The 19,100-nt window shown below is 48.3% G+C and overlaps 1 protein-coding gene across 2 annotated transcripts in view; it reads right to left on the reverse strand.

The window, feature by feature from the left end:
• The window catches only part of ABTB3 (ankyrin repeat and BTB domain containing 3), a 274,567-nt gene that overhangs the window by 36,708 nt on the left and 218,759 nt on the right, over window positions 1–19,100 (reverse strand). The window lies entirely within an intron of this gene.

Here is a 19,100-nt window from a genome sequence, read left to right on the forward strand (position 1 = left end):
GATGAAGGCTTTAAGAAAGAAATGTGAGTGGATGGGACACGGATGGGCTTCCCACATTCCACAGTGGACGAAGCCGGAGAACTTGCTAGATGAAACGGTAGTCGGCAAGGTGCTTCAGCAAGCCAGTTCAGGGGAAAAGAGGAGAGGACAGGAAAGGGGGAAGGGGACCAATTGGGAGACGCTGATACAGGCTCCGTGTCAAAAGGATGCTGTTGCTGTCTCCCAGTGCACTGATCAACAGTCATTAAATCCAGCCACAAAGATTCGTTGAGTGCCTGTTTGGGTCATGTTCTGTTCTAACTAGGTGTCTCCTCACCATCTCTGCTCTGGAAGCCCCACAGTCTGCTAAGGGAAAAGGCAGCTATAGCGCCTAATTCCACGCAGCAAACACAAATATTGAGGGGCGGACACACTATTTCTGAGTAGAAAACATTATGGGACTACAAGGCTCTTTGCATCACACACACTGCCTGGGGGAGCCTAGGAGTCCTCAGGAAGGTGAGCCCTGAGCTGTGGATGGAGGGGCGGGGCCAGGAGAGGCAGGAGACACAAGCACTTTGTGCAGGGCCAGCAGGAGCAAGGGTTCAGGTGACAGGTGGCAGGCTGTGTGAGGCTCTTTACAGAGGCCAGTGTCTCTGGGCATAGGGTACCAGTAGCTGAGGATGGAGGGACCCAGGGCCTAACATCAGCATGCTAGACGTTTGGGCACAGAATGGGTCCAGTGCCTGTGGGCTTTGAAGTTGGCTAGAGTTGCCAGATTAGGCAAATATCAATGGTAAATCAACTGGACATGAGCATCTTTATATCAAAGCTTTACCTGTTGTTTATTGAACATGAAAATTTAACTGGGTTTCCTTTTTTATTTTTTTTTTATTTTTTATTTTTTGAGAGGGGCAGAGCTAAATATGCAGAGAAACTTGGGATTCCCTCACCTCTAGTGTGGTGGCAGGCTTTATCCAAGGGACTAATGGTCTCCAAAACTGCCCAAGGAAGCTTTGTGACACCAGGGGAACATGGTATAGATCATAGGGCACAGATCACAGAGGCCTTCAGGGGGAGTAAGTATGCATCTGTGCATGGTATTCTAAAGTTCCAGGATCGTGTGTGTGTGTGTGTGTGTGTGTGTGTGTGTGTGTGTGTGTGTGTGTGTGTGTGTGTGTGTGTATCCAATCTCTGGGAGTCATTAGACTTGATTCATTGATTGTATGGACATCCTTTCTTCTGCTAGATGCTAGCAGTGCTGGAGGAGGTTGCTTTGTGAAATCACACAGTTCCCATCCTGAGGAAAGAATGCGAGAGCTGGAGGGAGGTCGGGGAGTAGTGTGGAAGGCTGATTTTGTGGCAAGACACGGCTGTTGCAATCTTGAGTTTGTAGCTGGGGTTACCTGGTCAAGCTTGCGGGTAACCACGTTTCAAGTGGAGCCGGGGAGGGGTTCATGAGGACTCACCACTCCCTGAGGATTGTATGTAGTTACTGGTTTCTGTGGGAGGGATGTGCCTGTGCTCCTGTGAACAATTCTAATAAGACCCACTGGGTCATTAAGAACAAAGCAAAAACCATGGAAACAGAGGAGGGATTATTTGGGAAGAGGGAGAGGAGTCACCAGTGGGAAGGTAAAAAGAGTGACAGAGCAGGGGATATGATCAACATACCTTATTTAAACGTATGAAAATGTCATGATGAAACCCAATGGGAATGATGAATACACACTAATAAAAACATTAAGCAGGAGTTCCCGTCTGGGGACAGAGATGTGAGTGACCACAGTCACGGACAAACCCACCTAGTCATTTCCTCTTGCTTGTCTGTCTCTAACAGCCCCATTTAGATAAGCAGGTCTCCCCCTTCCCCTTCAAACAGGCTACACCCCATGTGACTGGGCAAGCATTGCCAGTGCCCACTGGGTTGGAGCCCTTGACCAGGAGCTCCAGGAGATGGAGGCAGAGCGCTGGGGCCACGGAACTCACAAGTTCGTAAGCAGATAATTCTAAGAACATCACAAGTGTTTACCAGCTCCACGGCCCCCCCCACGACCCCCCCCTCCGCCGTCCTTGATTTTAATTAGAAAGAGACAAATGGCAAGAAGATGACTGCAGCTAAAATGATGACGTTCACCGAATACTTACTGTGGAGATCTAAGCTCTTTCCGTGTGTTGACCCATACCATCACCGTAGTGAGCCTCAGAGCTAAGTGCTGTGCGCAGCATGCACCAACAGCGAAGAAGCCAAGGCAAAGGAATTGCCAGAGACACAGGCACTAAGGGACAAGCTGGCATGTGTCAGAGCTGACCTAGCCCTCATATATTGGGGGCCAGAGGGTCCCGGAACACACCATCATGTTCTGTCTACACATGTAACTTCTATTGGAGTTGGATATCTTTTAGAGCCCTACCCCCCCAAAAAATTCAGCATCTCCAAACTGGAACTGTATGAACACCTTTGTCCCCATGCTCTGAACTTGCTGCTGGTTGTGCCATCTCGGCCATTGCTGCTCATTCAGATGCTGAAACCAGAATCTTGTCTTATACCCACATCCACCTCCACAGCTGCTGTATCGCACCTGGTCTTGTCTTATACCCACATCCATCTCCACAGCCTCTGTATCGCACCTGGTCTTGTCTTATACCCACATCCACCTCCACAGCTGCTGTATCATCGCACCTGGTCTTGTCTTATACCCACATCCACCTCCACAGCTGCTGTATCGCACCTGGTCTTGTCTTACACCCACATCCATCTCCACAGCTGCTGTATCGCACCTGGTCTTGTCTTATACCCACATCCATCTCCACAGCTGCTGTATCATCGTACCTGGTCTTGTCTTATACCCACATCCATCTCCACAGCTGCTGTATCATCGCACCTGGTCTTGTCTTATACCCACATCCATCTCCACAGCTGCTGTATCGCACCTGGTCTTGTCTTATACCCACATCCGTCTCCACAGCTGCTGTATCGCACCTGGTCTTGTCTTATACCCACATCCACCTCCACAGCTGCTGTATCGCACCTGGTCTTGTCTTATACCCACATTCGTCTCCACAGCTGCTGTATCGCACCTGAATCCCAATCCATCCCCCGTCTCCACCCTCATGACTCTCCATGGTCCTGGCTCCAAGCACGATCACTGGGTGGAATGCTGAAGGAACCAGACGATCTTGCTTTCATTCTCCCTGCCCCATGCCACCTCCCACACAGAGTCAGTGTCAGTCCTGGCTGGTCCCAGCTTAAATCTTCTAAAGCTTTCCAGTATATTGAGTATGAAATTTGGCTCTTGGCACACAGCCTGCCGCCCACATTTCTTTTTCTCCTTCCGCGTCAACAACTTTGCTCCTCTTCTGCCCTTTCCACACACACCAAGGTCTTTCCTGCCCCAAGGACTGTTTCCCTGGCATTCCTTTTCCTTGAAAAGCCTCCTCCCTTGGGGTTCTTTGAAGGGCTGGCTTCTCCTTGACCTTCAGAGCAAGCTTGGTCACAGCCAAGTAAGCCTCTGATCAGATGACGTGTACAAAGGTGTGCAGTTCTGTGTACACACCCATCTCCCAGCCAGTTCCCGCTTGACACACCTTCACAGTTAGCATGACTAGTTTTCTTTTTCTTTCTTTTTTCTTTCTTTCTTTCTTTCTTTCTTTCTTTTTTTTTTTTTTTTGGTTTTTTGAGACAGGGTTTCTCTGTGTAGACTTGGCTGTTCTGGACTCGCTTTATAGACCAAAGCCATCCACCTGCCTCTGCCTCCCAAGTGCTGGGATTAAAAGCGTGCGCCACCACGCCTGGCCTAGTTTTCTTTTTTCTTTTTAATTAAATATCATTTAATTAATTAACAGATATGTTTGCCTCTCTCTGTGTGTATGTGCACATATACATTGCATGTGCCTAGGACTGTAGGGATGAGTTCTTTTTTTTCACTATATGGGGCCCAGGTCCAATTTAGGTCAACAACCTAACTTGACTCGCCTGCTGAGTCATGCCGCCAGCTCCTACTCTAATATATTTTTTTCCCTACCAGCATGTCTAAGTCCAGGGACAAGGCCACACCCATCTTGTTCTCTGCTGTAGGCAAAGCAGAGTTGAATGCAAATAGCAAGGGCTACTAAGGGAGACAGGTGTGAGCATGACCGTGTATTCTTTAAAAAAAAATTAATACTTAATACCGTATGATTGTTAAAAATCTATACATATATATTTATAATGTATAGCATGATACTTTGAAACACGTGCACACTGTAGACTGGACACACTAAGACAATAAATGTTTTACTTTGCACGTCTGTGGGGAGAAGAGTTCAGACCCATCCTTCTCTTCCTCTCCGTGCATTGCTAGACAAGCAGTCTACCGAACGAGCTACGTCTGCAGCCCCCAATCTACTCGCTTAGCAATTTTCAAGCCCGTAACACCTGGTTACAAACTGTATTTCCCATGCTTTTTAGCGTATTTCCTCCTGTCTAATCTCCTGGCCCGCCACACGCTCAGGGTCTGTAGCTACACTCCCCTCTTTGCGTCTCTGAGAACAACAGTTTCAGATTCCCCAAGTGAGTTCACACATCGTTTGTGTGTCTTCTTATGCCTGGCTTATCTCACTTAACATAACACCTTCCAGGTGCATGTGTGTGTCGTGATGACCACATTCCCTTTTGGAAGGCTGCCTAACTGTTCTGCCTTACTCCCATCACCCACCCCAACCCCATGTTCTTTACTCATTCATCTGCTGACCCACAGTTAGGTTGACTCCATTTCTTGTCCGTCCTTCTGTCCTTCCTTCCTTCCTTCCTTCCTTCCTCCATTTCTTAATTGTTGTAAATGATGCTTCAACTTAACATGGTGAGATGAACTGTCTCTCACTGACTACTGACTTCCTTTATGTGTCCAGCAGAATCGTGGCTGGACTCTATGGTAGTTCCACTTTTAAAATCTTTGAGGAACCTCCACGGTTTCCATAACGGCTGTACTCACACACTCCCGCCAACAGTGCCCACAGAGCACCTTTTCTTCTTGACTACAGCTATTCTAACAGGCGGGAAGCGGCATCTTCCTGTAGTTTTAATGCGCGATTCCCCAATAAGTAATGATGTGTGGCATTAAATTCCATTGTAAATGGGATTGAATCTCTTATATACTCTGGCTGCTAACTCTGTTTTGCATATGTGTTTGTAGACATGCCCCGTTCTGCGTAAGCTCTGCCTGTTGTGTGTCCCATAGGCTCTCTTCTGTCGTTCGTCTCTCCTCTGTGGTTTCCTTTGAGGTGCAGAAGCTTTTAAATTTGATGCAATTCCAATTGTCTACTTTTGATTTTGTTGCCTGTGTTTATTTTTTATTTTTTGGCCGGGAGGGGGGTGGGGAGACATATCCAAAAGTTATTACTGAAACTAATGTCATGGATTTTTCTCATTGTGTTTCTTTTGTGCTCGGTACAAGATAAGGGTTTAATCCCATTCATCTGTGCGTGGATATTCATTTTGCTCGATACCACACAATGAAGAGACAATTCTTTGCCCCACTGGAGAGGCTCCCCAACCCCCAACTTTCAAACTCCTGCCAAACCGGTGTGAGGAAGCTCACACTGGCCTGGAACTTGGCAATCCTCCTGAGTTAGTCTCCCGAGTGCTGGGATTATGGACATACACCACCACACCTGGCCCTATTCATTCTTGAGTTTAGCCCCAGGAAGCACCTGTTTAGCAAAAAGGCCACAGACTCACAGAGCCAACAGTGGTTCCTGTTTCTGAACCAAGTAGAGCAAGCAAACTAAAGCAGGTAAAAAAAAAAAGAAAGAAAGAAAGAAAGAAACCAAAACAACACATTTTCCAACAAAGTGTGAAACACGGCTTCCTGTTCAATCCACTTTGTCAGGGAATAGAACTTAGTGGAAAATCACCCCTGCAGTATTCTCCTGGACAGGGCTACAGCTCCATTCCTTCCTGGAAAGTCCCCTGCAGAAGCTCCAAGCTGCAAACGGGGCCAGCCCCCTGTGGCCCAAGGAAATAAGTCTGCCCTTCTCTGTGCATGACTTATTTATGCAGAAATATATTAAACCTATCCCCCAGGGCTTCCCCAGGTAACCAACGTTGTGGTTTTCCTTTGAGTGGCTTTCAATGATGCTGTAAAAATCCTGATCGATTTAAGGAACGGGGTCAGCTACTGAGGTGGTCAATTTCTCTGGTTTCTCAAGTGCCCCAGTTTGAGAGATCGACTCAGTGTCTTTCACCACTTCAGATCTGTGACCTCAGAAAGGTGTTTTCCAGACACTGAGCTTTAGGGCCTGAGTACAGGGAGAGAGGGCACTGTTTACTGTCTCTCCTCTGTGAGGAGGATGCATGGGAGGAGCTAACACACTGCTCACTCTCCATGCCTTCTGAGTGACAAAGGCCACCTTTATGCTTTTACTGGCTTCCATGCTAGCTTGAACTCTGCTGTGTCTTCCGCTGGGCTCAAACCCAAGCTCTATCTTTTAGTGGCTATGTGATCTTGGGGCCAGTGGCTTTACTGTTTTGTCATCTGGTTTTCTCATCTGTAACCGGAGATTTGTAGAAACACCTTCCATCCGGGGATGTTGGCTGTGGGTCAAATGAGGTAACCCTCAGGAGTGGCTGAGGAGAGCAGACAACATTACAGGGCTGGGGAGGGAGTTCAGATGGCCGACACAAGAGCTTGGGGGGATCTGAGTTGGGTCTTAGCACTCCCATAAAAGCCAAGTGATCCCGGTGCTGAGGTGGGTAGAAACAGGAGTATCCTGGAACTTGCTAGCCAGTCAACCTTGCTGAAGTGTTAAGCCTCGGGGAGAGACTCTGTTTCAGACAAGCAGGAGATCTGCTCCTCTGGAGCAACATCTGGGGCTGACCTCTGGCCTCCAGATAAACCCGTGCACCTATGGGCACAAGCAAGCAGGTAGGTACATACTCCTATACAAACCCTGTCCCCAAATGTACATGGAAAGGCCAAGGGCAGACTGGAGAGAATATGCTGTCTGCTGAGGAATCAAATTCAGACGCCAAGCACACAGAACACTGCAGTCACAGTCCTGGTAAGCTCATGTTAGATGACATGTCTAACCAACGCCACAGCAATCAAGGAACCGAGGCAATCCTTTCCTTGGTGGGGATACCTGGCTCCCAGAAGGCAACCACTTGGGGCTGGCAGGGTTTTTGCAAGCAAATTGTGATGATGGAGGTTAGAGAGATTCAGTCATAGTCAGTAATAAAAAGCCCCCCCCACCCCCCCCCACCCCCGTTTTGCTGTATGCTTATAGTGCACTAAACGCTTCTGGGCGCTCAATTTTTGCCACTACAACCACCACCACCACCACTACCAGCGCCACCACCGTTTTCCCCATTCTACAGGCAAGGACTGTGGCGGCCAAGCCCCAAGTCATAAAGGCTTCATTGAACCACCAGCTGGGACCAAGCATCCAAACACGCGAGCTTGCAGTACACACTTTACATTCAAACCACGCCAGTGTGTGACACCAAAGCCACTATGCTCTCATGGGGCAGCAAAAGCCTAGTGCCCCGAGACCAGTTCTCGTGTCCGCATTCTTCGGAGTTCCTGAGACTTGACAGTTAACCGTCTCAGTACGCCTCGGTTTCTCCACCTGCAAAGCAGGACAGTGCGGTAGCCGATGCCAAGCTCTGTAATGCGGCTTAAAGGGAAAACACCCGGGGGACCCGCTCAGCAGAGAGAGTGATGCTATAGGCTGCCCAGCACCATTACTACGTAAGCTTCATGTTCTCTCTCCAGGGACTTAGCTACATCCTCTCCATCTTGCAACCATGCGATCCTCTCATTCTGGGGAGGGCTTTCCTAACTACCGAGGCCTCTTCTAGCTGCTTTGGAGCCGAGCCTGGTCCCTCTAGGCACAGCCCTCTATGGCCTGTCATCTGGGCTCCACTGATAACCTGCTCTGTCCTGGGGTCTTTTCCACTCCATCATCCGTGGGTCCTCTTTTCACTCCTCTGGTCCCACCACCAGGCAGGCCATGTGGACAAGAGCAACTGACCCAGCTCCTTTTGTGGGCGGTAGCCAGGGGCCTGCCTCGGGCCAGAGGTGTTCTATAGGAGAAAGACACAGTCTCCTGCTCCTGTGGAAGGCACTGGAAGTCTATAACTGCAGGACACAGGCTGAAGTATTTTGCGAAGGCCGAATGTGAGAGGATGTAACCTATGCTGCCCAGGGTCCCACCAGTGGTGATTTGGCTTAGGATATGGTTTCCATTAGACCATTGGTCAACAATAGATTTCCTGGAAGAGGATCACAAGGCTGACAATCAGAGGACTGCTAAGCACTTACAAACGGCTTCCTCACGCACAGATTGCTTACATTAATCATATATAGGCATCCACCATCCACACGGAACACTTGATTTGTTAAGCCTTTCACATAGAACACCCCTAATTAATCCTCAAAGTGACCTTCAAATTGAACGCTGCTACCCTCAGCGTACAGAGGAGAACCGAGACGCACAGGCTCTGTGTCACCTCCCATGGCTCACACAAGCTTGTAAGGGCTGGAGCCGGTAATAAGCCTGGGAAGCCTGATGCAGCCCACACCCCGTCATATCTTGCCTCCAGGACAGGAGACCCCGAGGTAGATTTTAGTGGCCTTACTTCACCGATATGGGGGGAGTTAGCTGTGGTGCCTACCTGGCTTCTTATAGCTCCATTTCAACCCAGAGAGATTTCTTTTTAAAGGCCAGGTTTAAGTAGGGCCATGCCTTTTATTTTCCCTGTTACAGCCAACTCTAGGGAGTTCATTGCTCTCAACAACCCACTGCACTACACACTGTACCAGCTACGGGCCAGGCGGTGCGTTAGGCGGCATTCCAAAACACTTCATTACTTCTCACATACTAAGACCAAACATGTATGTGGCATTTACCGCGTTCCAGTAACTCTTCTAATTTTACACACACTCAGTCACATATGCCTTCATTCATGTGAATGTATGTGCATACGAAACCATACAAAATATTCATACACGCACTCACATGTACAGTTTTATATTACCTTTTCTTTAGCCCTACAAAGTTTATCTTCATTACAGCACAGGGAGGCTAAGAAATCTGCCCAAAGACACACTGTCAGTGGAGACCTGAGATCTGAATCCAGACAGGCTGGGTCTGGGCCCTGACTTTGCTACCAGACTCTGCCATCGATCTGTGTCATCAAAGGCCTCCCGTGTTTGCTCAGACTCTTCAAGTGCCAGGTACTGGGCTGAGTGTCAAAGCTATGTGGATTCCCAAGCCTGTAAGTGGAAGAGTTTCCTGCCATTTCTCCACAGGAGAGGCCTCACCTCTCAACCACTTTATGTTTCCTCTCTTGTCATTCAAGAAAACCAGATACCCATTTCCCTGCATTCCCCGTCTCCCCCCCACCCCCACCCCCACGGATGCGTGGTCTGCCTCGCACTCAAATCTTCTTACTGTTTAATCTTGCTTCCCCTAAATCATATTCTGGAGACAAATTCTGTGGGACAGCTTGTGACGTGCAGCGCCCCTGTTGTCCAAGTTGGCTCCGCTCGTGGAGGGGCACGAGAGTGTTGACTTATTTGTATGAGTTACAGAGGAACGTAGGGGCGCGGGACCTGTCTTTCTTCTGAGTCACATACGGAGACCTTTAGGTTTGGATGGGTTAATGATTCTCAGCCAGTGGGTGACTTCAGCACCCAAAGGAACTTGTGGTAGGGCCTAAAGACACCGGGGGTTCACATCAGGAAGGTGCTGCTGGCATCCGCGGGACAGGGGCACGGCTGCTGATAAACAGCCTCTAACACACAGGAAGGCTACCTTTTCCCCCTTCCTCAACAACAATAAAAAAATAATGCCGCTCCAAACATTCCTGGTTCTGAAGCTGAGGAAGCCTGCTGTACAGTGATGAGGTATTTATGCATCACGTCTTACATCAAGCCCTTCCCGTGACAGGATCCTGCGGGTGTGGCAATCAAATGGTGGTTTTGGAAATGAATTGAGAAATCGCACATCAGAAGACTGTAGGCCAGACGTGCATGCGGCCCGCAGCTCCTTCCTTAGAAAGCCTTAGTCAAACTCCTTTCAGAGGCTTCAAATCCTGAACTTGATGACCCTTTCTTTTCCCTTTGCTGTTTCGTAGGAAAAAAGGTTAACAACTCGATGCCTCTTTGTGCCGAAAGAGTCATCCAAGATCTCAGGGCACGTTTCTAAGAATGAGAAAAAAAATGGTATTATTTCAACAAATAGAACATGCAATGCTTGCAACGTTCCTGGGAGAAATCTCGGTCCTGGAATTGTACCCGCTTGCAGTTTAACACCGCGACCAAAAGCTCAGAGAGGACCTGGCTCATTAAACTGCCTCAGAGGAGGAAAAGCCAGGATGGGGACCAGGTGTCCTCCCCTCTGCCTGGGTTTTCCCTGCCTCAGGCAGGATATTAAGGGGCCTGGAAGCCTTCTATTTGGACTTTGATGTTTAGCTAGCAACAACACACCCACTGCTGTTACCTGCCCCAAAGATGGAAATTCTGGGTCTCTTCAAATATGCTTACAAAGATTTATCTCAAAAGCAAGGACTGTGAACACCCAGGAGGGTGGAAGAAGTGTCTCAATTTGAACTTGCTGTCATATTATTTTGAGTAGAAAATGATGAAGGAGCATTATAGATTTTTTTTTTCCTGGCATCACCATTATTTTTTTTTTTTAAAGAGCAGAAATCTCCACGGATCGTTTTAAGATTCAAAATATCAGTTGGGCACATGACTGTTCAGATAAAGACTACATTTACCAGGTTCCCTTGCAGGAATGTGTGGGTATAAGACAAAGTGCTGCCCAATAGGAGCCTTCGCAGCTCTTCCATTTCCTCTTTTCCCACTGCATAGATGCAGTCCTGTTGGGTGGGGCCAGTGCAGGAAGACAGTATGCAGGGATAGTGTCACAGGAGGGAAAGGACTCCGGTATTGGCCTCATGAGCTCCTGTGACAGCTATGGGACTGATTACCCTTGACTTGTTACCTGAGGGAGAATTTCACACTCTTGTCTTATCTAAACCAAGGTGCTCAGATTCTCTTGTAGCTAATGAGCATACATACCCTATCAACCCATAACATAATGCTTTTTAAATTAATTAAATTACTCTCTCTCTCTCTCTCTCTCTCTCTCTCTCTCTCTCTCTCTCTCTCTCCTTCCCTCCCTCCCTCCCTTTTAGTTTTTGAGACAGGGTTTCTCTGAGTAGCCTTGGCTGTCTTGGACTCAATTTGTAGTGACCAGGCTAGTCTCAAACTCACAGAGATCTGCCCGCCTCTGCCTCCCCCGAGTGCTAGGATTAAAGGCATGTGTCATCGTGCTGGGCTGATGCTCTTTTAGTGGCTAAGCCATCTCTTCAGACCCTCAATTTTTTTTTCTTGTCAGTCTTGCACTTTATTGCCATTGTCACCTCAGGCCTTGACTACATACTTGCACAGCGGGTATAACTCTTTCCGCTGTTGTTTCTTGGCCCTCAGCGTCTCCTCCTCATGTTTGGTGAGCGGGTGGCAGCGCATGGCTCTAGTCTTCTTGGGCTGCAGGGTCAGAGGCTTGTACTTCTTGCCCTTGTAGAATTTCCTGAGGCTTTCATTTTGAGTCTGGTTAACGACAGTGAGGACACTGGTGATGGATTTGTGCACGATTCATATCTTGGAGAGCTTGGATGCGGTGTTGCCTGTCACCTTGGTGACCTGAGGCTGAGACAGCTCCACCTTCAGAGTGTCCAGTTTGTTTTTGGTTTTTTGTTTTGTTTTGTTTGTTTGTTTTTTCTTGGCTTTTGGAGACAGGGTTTCTCTGTGTAGCCTTGGCTGTCCTGGACTCACTTTGTAGACCAGGCTGACCTCGAATTCACAGCGATCCGCCTGCCTTTCAGCAGCTCCTCCTTGCTGTGCAGGTAGGGAGCCGTAATCTTGGCCATGGCTGCATTGCTTACCTCTGAAGCCTGGTTCCCAGACTTTTTTTTTTCCAAAAAAGTATGCTTAATTTTCTTTAAGAGAGTATTTCTCAACCTTATTGAGCCGCTTCTGAAGTAAGAGTTATTAACCCAGGGCTGGCCTTCTGAGTGTGCTGTGGAAAGTGCTGGCTAAGAAGGTAACTCGTACCGGCAAGGAACTATTTTAAGCACGCACACTGTAGACGAATACGGTGATGATCTACCTGCTCACCGTTCAACCAAAAAAAAAAAAAAAAAAAAACAACAAAAAAAAGAAGCAATGCATGTCAGGACATGCAAAGGCTCCCGAACACCTCGGATCTTGTTGTCACCACTCCCTTCTGAGAAGACTGTTTCTGGGCTCTCATTCATCTCTACGCAGGCTTCATCCTTGGGAACTCCTAAGACTGTAGAGGCTCTTTTGCATCTCGTCAAGCATGAACATAAGCATTCTGCACAGATCCTCCTTCAACTTGCTGTTTTGTTTGCTGTTTTGTGTAATATTCATTAGTTAAGCCATGCAATAGCCTCGTAAATCTAGTTCATTTATTTTCACTGCGACTTGGTTTTTCATTAAATGAACATACCATAATTTATTTATCCATTTGCCTGGAGACAGACAGCTTGTGTTTGTGTTTGTTCTCTCTCTCTCTCCCTCCCCCCGCCCCCCCCCCCGTTATTATGACATCTATGAACATTCTTGTTCATATTTCCTTTCGTCCACACGGAAGCATTTCCCTAGTGTAGAGATGTAACAGCAGAATTATGCGTTTACAAGTTTAAATAAATTAAATAAAATAAAGGCAGAGTCCCTCCCAGTGGTGTTGGAATTCTCCCTGCTCTATACCTTTGTTCAAATCAGATAGCCTGAGTGCCAGACTTTTAAAGAATGTAGTGTATGTGCGCACAGTGTGTGTGTGTGTGTGTGTGTGTGTGTGTGTGTGTGTGTGTGTAGGTCAGAAGATGACGTTCAGGAGCCAGTTCTACATCCTACTTTCCTGTCTCTTCCATTTCACTCTGGACTAGCTGGGAGACATTCCTGTCTCCACTTTGTCCTGCCTCAAAGTAGGAATGCTGGGATTACAAATATGTACAGTCGCATCCAACTCTGACTCTGGCTCTGGGGTGGTCAGTCAGGCAAAGCGAGTGTTTTTTGCTTGGGTGGGTGTTTGGTTTTTTGTTTTTTGTTTTTATATTTGAAAGGTGTGAAATGCATGCCCAAGTGTGGCTGTGAATTGTCTTTCTGGGATCGCCAATGAGGGTTCACCCATCCCATGTATTTCCCAGCCCCTTGGGGAACAGGACTACTTCTTCGTGGGGAGCTCTAACATTAACCCAAGCGGAGAATTCCTAAGAGAAGTGAGAGTCTGGTGGCTGACCATTCTTGACAAGAGCCATGGGACTGTTAGAGAAAAAAGGACTTTCACATTTCCCATCATGCCTCTGGTTGGAATTGCTAATCTAAGAGAGAGAACACGGCCTTTGGCGTCACATGGACCTGGTTCAAATCCCACAAGGGTTACAGTGTCAGGGAAGTTTTGCAACCTGCTGTAGCTTGTGCTTCCTCTGGTGTGAAGAAGCAGGCTACTCACAGGGCTCGGCGGGGTGGGGGGGATTGAGGGGGGGGGATGAACATCTGTGGCCAGGTCTCCTCTGACCACAAAGGCTGGCAAGGGCTTTCTTTCTGGAGCGACGGCTCATTTGAAAAGGGGCTTGCTGTGCACACATGGGGACCTGAGTTTGAATCCTCCTCAACACCCACTCACTGGCTGAGCAGTGAGTGCCTGTCATCCCAGCACTGAAAGGTAAAGACGAGCATGTTCCTGGAACTTACTTCTAAAACCAGCCTAATCAAACCAGCAAGCCCTAGGTTCAATGAAAGAATCTCTTAAAAAAAAAATAAGAAGAGTGACGGGAAAGGATGCCCATTGTCAGCATTGTACACATGTACATTGCACACCCCCTTACAATCCATGCACACAAACATATAGACCACATGCATGTATACACCACATACGCACAGGGGGAGGGGAGAGGGGGAGGGAAAGGGAAGCCCTTGAGAGAATATACATCGTGGCTACTCTTATTTTCTTTGTCTGCTATGGTGCCTCAGTTTCCCCCACAAGTAAGAGTGTCATTCTCATTTCCCACAACTAATGGCAAAGACACTGGGGCTCACCCAGGCTGGTAGGGGTAGTTCATGCAGTCTTTTTTTGTGATTTAATGAATTGATGAGGAGACAATGGACCTTGGGGCACCTGACACCTACGAGCAGGTACCCACAATCCCTGTGGGGAGTGGACTGGCTCCTTAGGGTTGCTGGAAACCCCTCTGCCCTGGCTTGTGCCCATGAGCTCTCTGCAGGAAACCCCAGCTGCCTGGCTTATCGAGAGGGGAAGATAATGATCCTCTATAACTAATTCTGTCAACTAGAGTTTAGATTGGGAGGTTTGCTGGCCTGTGAGCAAATCTGTGGGCTGTGCAGAAATCTAATAGAGTCAAGAGTGGGACAGAATGTATTAAAAAAAAAATAAATTGCCGCTCCCCAAGAAGCCAAATCCTATATAAAAAACTAGACACCCTCCAACTGCCAGCCTGGATCTGGAGCCCTAGTCTGGAAACGAGCCCTAAATGCCACTTCAGATGCAATTCTCTTACGTTGCTGCTGTAAGCACCAAATGTGTTTTTGCTTTCCTTTTTAACACTTTGGGCGCTCAGGACGCACGCCAAGTGTTGGCAAACTGCTTGCCGCCTGCAGTCTGGCTGCCACCCACACCAGGCTGCTCAGTGTGCCACTGCAGGGGGCACTAATGACTTCCCCACTGCCAGGCCCTGGGGGCCACTTCCAGCCTTACCTCTCCTACGCTAGCATGGCAACCCCTCAGATCCGGGAGACCCCTGCCATCACTTCTCTAACATTGGGTCACTCTTTCTCGTCTCTCTGGGACTCCTTATTATAATAAAGCATTTTATCCACACGCCACATGCGTTACGTCAGCGTACATTTTTGTTAGGGTCTCCCCCGAGGTTTCTTTTGCTGAGACCTCTCAGCTGACTTTCTTCCTCTTTCTCTTTATCCCTCCCCTCCTCCCTCCCCACCCATCCTTCTCCTCCTCCTCCTTGAAACATGGTCTCACGTGGCCCAGGCAGGCCAACAGACTCAACACGGAGCAAAGGATGATCCAAACTCCTGATTCTCCTATCTCCACCTTCCGAGCACATGGGTCATAGGAGTGGACCACCACGCCCAGCTTATGAAGTGCCGGGGCTCAGGGCATTGTTCACGGGAAGCAAGCTCTGCTCACCGGGGCTGCATCCCCAGTCTTTCACCTGGCTTCTTGCCTGGATGCCAATGTTGCATGCTTTTGCCTTTGAATTGGTTTGAGAAGTCTAGTCTGTTTACATGCAGTATCAACAACATAGTTCCCAACAGCCCTGGCCCTTTGCATCCTTTATTCATTCGACAGATATTCAGTAGGCGATGACTACATGCAGACCCACGGACGAGGAAACCTATTTCCATCCTAGCCCTAAAAAGAGAGGAAAGTCAATTGTCTGAGTTGAAGAGCATAGGGGCAACCCTTTCTTCCAGAATAATCTATGCCTCTTAGTTGTTCTCCTAGCTCTTTACTCTTGGAACAAACCCCAGGCAAAGAGAAGCCACATAGTCTTTCTATTCAGGCCTTGTCCCCTCCCGCTATCTCATCTCAGTGACCCCCATCTATGGATGCTTGGCTGCTGTGGACATGGTACCAGATTCCAGCCAGTGATGGCTTTCACAGACTTATACTTCAGAGGAAACACAAAACCAGAGGCACCCTGAGAGCCCTGTAGTCTTGAGGGAAGGGCCCGTGGCTCCCAATCTGGACATCCCAGCCTGATTTTCTTCTTACGTCGTGAGGGCAGGCTCACTAGTAGGAGTAGGGAGGTTTAAGACACACTAGACCTCATTCTGGGCCACCAATCACTTCTCCAATGGTATGGCACCACACTTACTGTGATTATTATTATTATGAACATTTTTATAGACATAGGAACCAAAGCCCAGAGCTGGTGAGCAATAGGCCTAAGGTCACATAGAGAGGAAGTGGTCTGGCTGGGCTTTGAGCAACTATCAGAGCAAAATTCCAACTTATTCTACTCCACTTTTTCTCTAAGGAGAGGCTGGGTACGAACTTTCTTCCTGGTGACCTCACTCTGATGGACTGACCTATCAGGACCCTCTCACTTGGATGGATAGCCATCACTTTCTACTACAAACCCAGTATTGCCTCTCCTGCACTGCCCTTGGGCGATCTTTGAGTAGACCACCTCAATTGCACATGTGTGCGCGCGCGCGCGTGCACACACACAGACACAAACTAGAAACCACAGAGCCAATATTAACACAAAAAAAAGTGATGAGCGAACAGACAACGCACCACACGCTATGAAGTCCAACAGCCAAGCTCTGCTCCCCACAGTGTTATGTAGAGGCTTACATCACCAGGAAGACATGAGCTCACTGGGGTAGGGCCTAATCCAACATGGCTGCTGTCCTGTGATGGAAACGGGGCTAGAGATGCGAGAAGGTGGCCTGGCGAGGACAGAAGCTGAGACTGCAGTAACAGTGCTCTAAACCATGGGATGCCTGGAGCCAGCAGAGGCTGGGACGCAAGGAGGATTCAGAGCATGTGCCATGACACCTCAGTATTGGGCTTTAGACTTCATCAGGGCGAGGGGACAAATGACCATTTCAGTGTCTCAGGCGGAGCTATGTTTGTTGTCACTGTAGCCCCAGGAAACAGACACGCCCAGCTGGGTATTGCCCTCCTGGATGCCACCTTCAACTCTTTCTGTTGCTTCTTCCAGAGAAAGTTTGGACATGTGCAGCAAACACATGTATGCATATTTCACACATGGGGGACATCTTCCACATTACTCTGCACAGTTTTGTTTAATTTGAAACTACCCCAAGGAACACTATTATATATATATTTTTAATATTTATTTTTATTTCATGTGTTATGAGTGTTTGCCTGTAGCGTGTATATGTACCATGTGCACAAAGTACCCTTGGAGACCAGAAGAGGGTATCAGATGTCCTGGAACTCGAGTTCCAAGCGGTTGTTAGCCAATCTGGGGGCGCTGGGAACTAAACCCTGGTCCTCTGCAAGAGCAACACATGCTCTTCACTGCTGATTCATCTCTCCAGGCCCAGGACCATTATTTTTACTCTGATAAAACATACATAAAATTGATTTTTTAAAAAATATAAAAAAATAACTTAAAAAAGATTTGTTATTTATTTATGTATGTGTGTGTAGTATGTCTGTGTGACTGTATGTGACATGTGTATGGGTACCCACAAAAGCCAGAAAAGATCTTGGCTTCTCTTGCAGTTGGAGTGAGAAGGGATTATAAGCTGCCAGTTGTTGGGGGCTGGGAACCGAACCCAGGTCCTCTGGAAAAGCAATATGTGCTCTTAACCATGCGAAGAGCAATCTCTCCAGCCTTGAGCTGTGTTTGAAATGTTGTTCTGAGGCATTTGGTATATCCACACTGTTGTGCAGGTGTCACTATCATCCACCTCCATCTGAAACTGTCCCCAGTGCATGAAGACTCTCTTGCCCTTCTGCAGCGCCCCGCCCCCACCCCATGGCCATCCTGTAAACCTCTCACTTCCTCACCCCTACACGTTCGACAAGTCGAGTCCCTTCCGCCTCCCTTGTTTCCTGTTTTCCCTGTTCCATCCCATTGCCTCCTTCACTTTCTGCTTCTGAGCTCTAGTCCTTAGCTTCTCACCTGGAGCACTTCAGGGTCCATTACCCACTGCCTACCTCTGCTCATCCTCCATGCTGACTCTAAATTATAAATCCCATGTCCCCCCCCCCCCCCATTTAACACTGGTGATCGCTCATACCACCTACTGGATAAGCTCAATCCATTCCCTCCCCAGGCAGAATTCTCTAAACTTTTTACCTTCTTTCCCTTCTCGTGTGTGTGGCGTATTCCTATTTATTCTTCAGAATACAGATCAAATGGTCCATGCAGGAAGGTCACAGCAGCTCTCTGCCTGGATCTCTACTGACCTGCTGGCCCTGGTTTGTGCTGTTATTTCTGGATGTCTCTGTTCATATCTTGCCCAGCTGAGAAGCATAGCAGGGCAGTTACAGGGTAGGTGCTCAGTGGGTGTTTGCTGAATGCCAGGCTACCTGGCTAGTTTGACATCCTGGGCAGCCTCTATGGCCTGTCGCTGACTGTGGTAAGGGAAGACAGCTGAGCCCCGGAGGTGTTTGCCTAGGACCAGGGAGAAGGCAGCATTCCATGTTCCCAGAGGTGCTAATGCATTGGCATCAGCATTTGGGGGGGGAGGGGTGGTGGATCCCACTGGGTCACTATGGCCAGCAGTGTGAAGTCTGATGTCTTCTCCTGGAGGTGAAGAGGCGACTGGTCTGCCAATGCTGCACATCCATGGCTCCCGGCCATGGATCCACAGGGAGATGAGACGCTTCCTCCAGGCAGGGACAGACAAGGGCACTCAAGGGGAGAGAGAGAGAGCAGACTGCCAGGGTGGGGAATGTTCCAGGCAGCCACAGAGCCAGTGAAGGGCCAGGTGCTCCGTCTCTGCCGGTGACCTTCTGAGAAGAGGGTGGGAGGCCCACGGTTGGGATTCAAGGATCTATAAGGGCGTGGCTTAGGGAGACAGTCTGCAGGTGTACAGTTCTAGAACCATGCCACTTCTGCTCTCTCCATGAGCCCCATGCCCCGAGAGCTATGTCCCTTAAAACAGGAGCTTCCTCCGTGTCTTCCAGGCCCCTTATGAACATCTAACCCTATATCTCTTTCTCTCACATCAATTCATCTCTGCCTCATGCCATCCCCTTGCTCCGTTGTTCATTACTACTTAATGGCTGCATCTTCCCACTGGTGGGAGAACTCTGAGGATCCCAACTCCTCCGAGCTCAGACTAGGATCTGGTACCATCAAGATCCCACACTAGACCTCTATATGCATGAATCGGAGGAGCTGGGCAACCGAGAGTCAAAGATATTCATAAAAAAAAAAAATTACACGGTGTATGGATCTTCTACACAGTACAGTATGGCAAGCATTTGCATATCTAATGAAATGCAAATCAGCTCGAGATGATTGAAAGCATATAGGAGATGGTGAACAGGCAGATGCAATTAAGACTACGCCATTT

This window comes from Acomys minous (genome assembly GCF_964271855.1).
Source record: "Acomys minous genome assembly, chromosome: 9".
NCBI classification, from domain to species: domain Eukaryota; kingdom Metazoa; phylum Chordata; class Mammalia; order Rodentia; family Muridae; genus Acomys; species Acomys minous.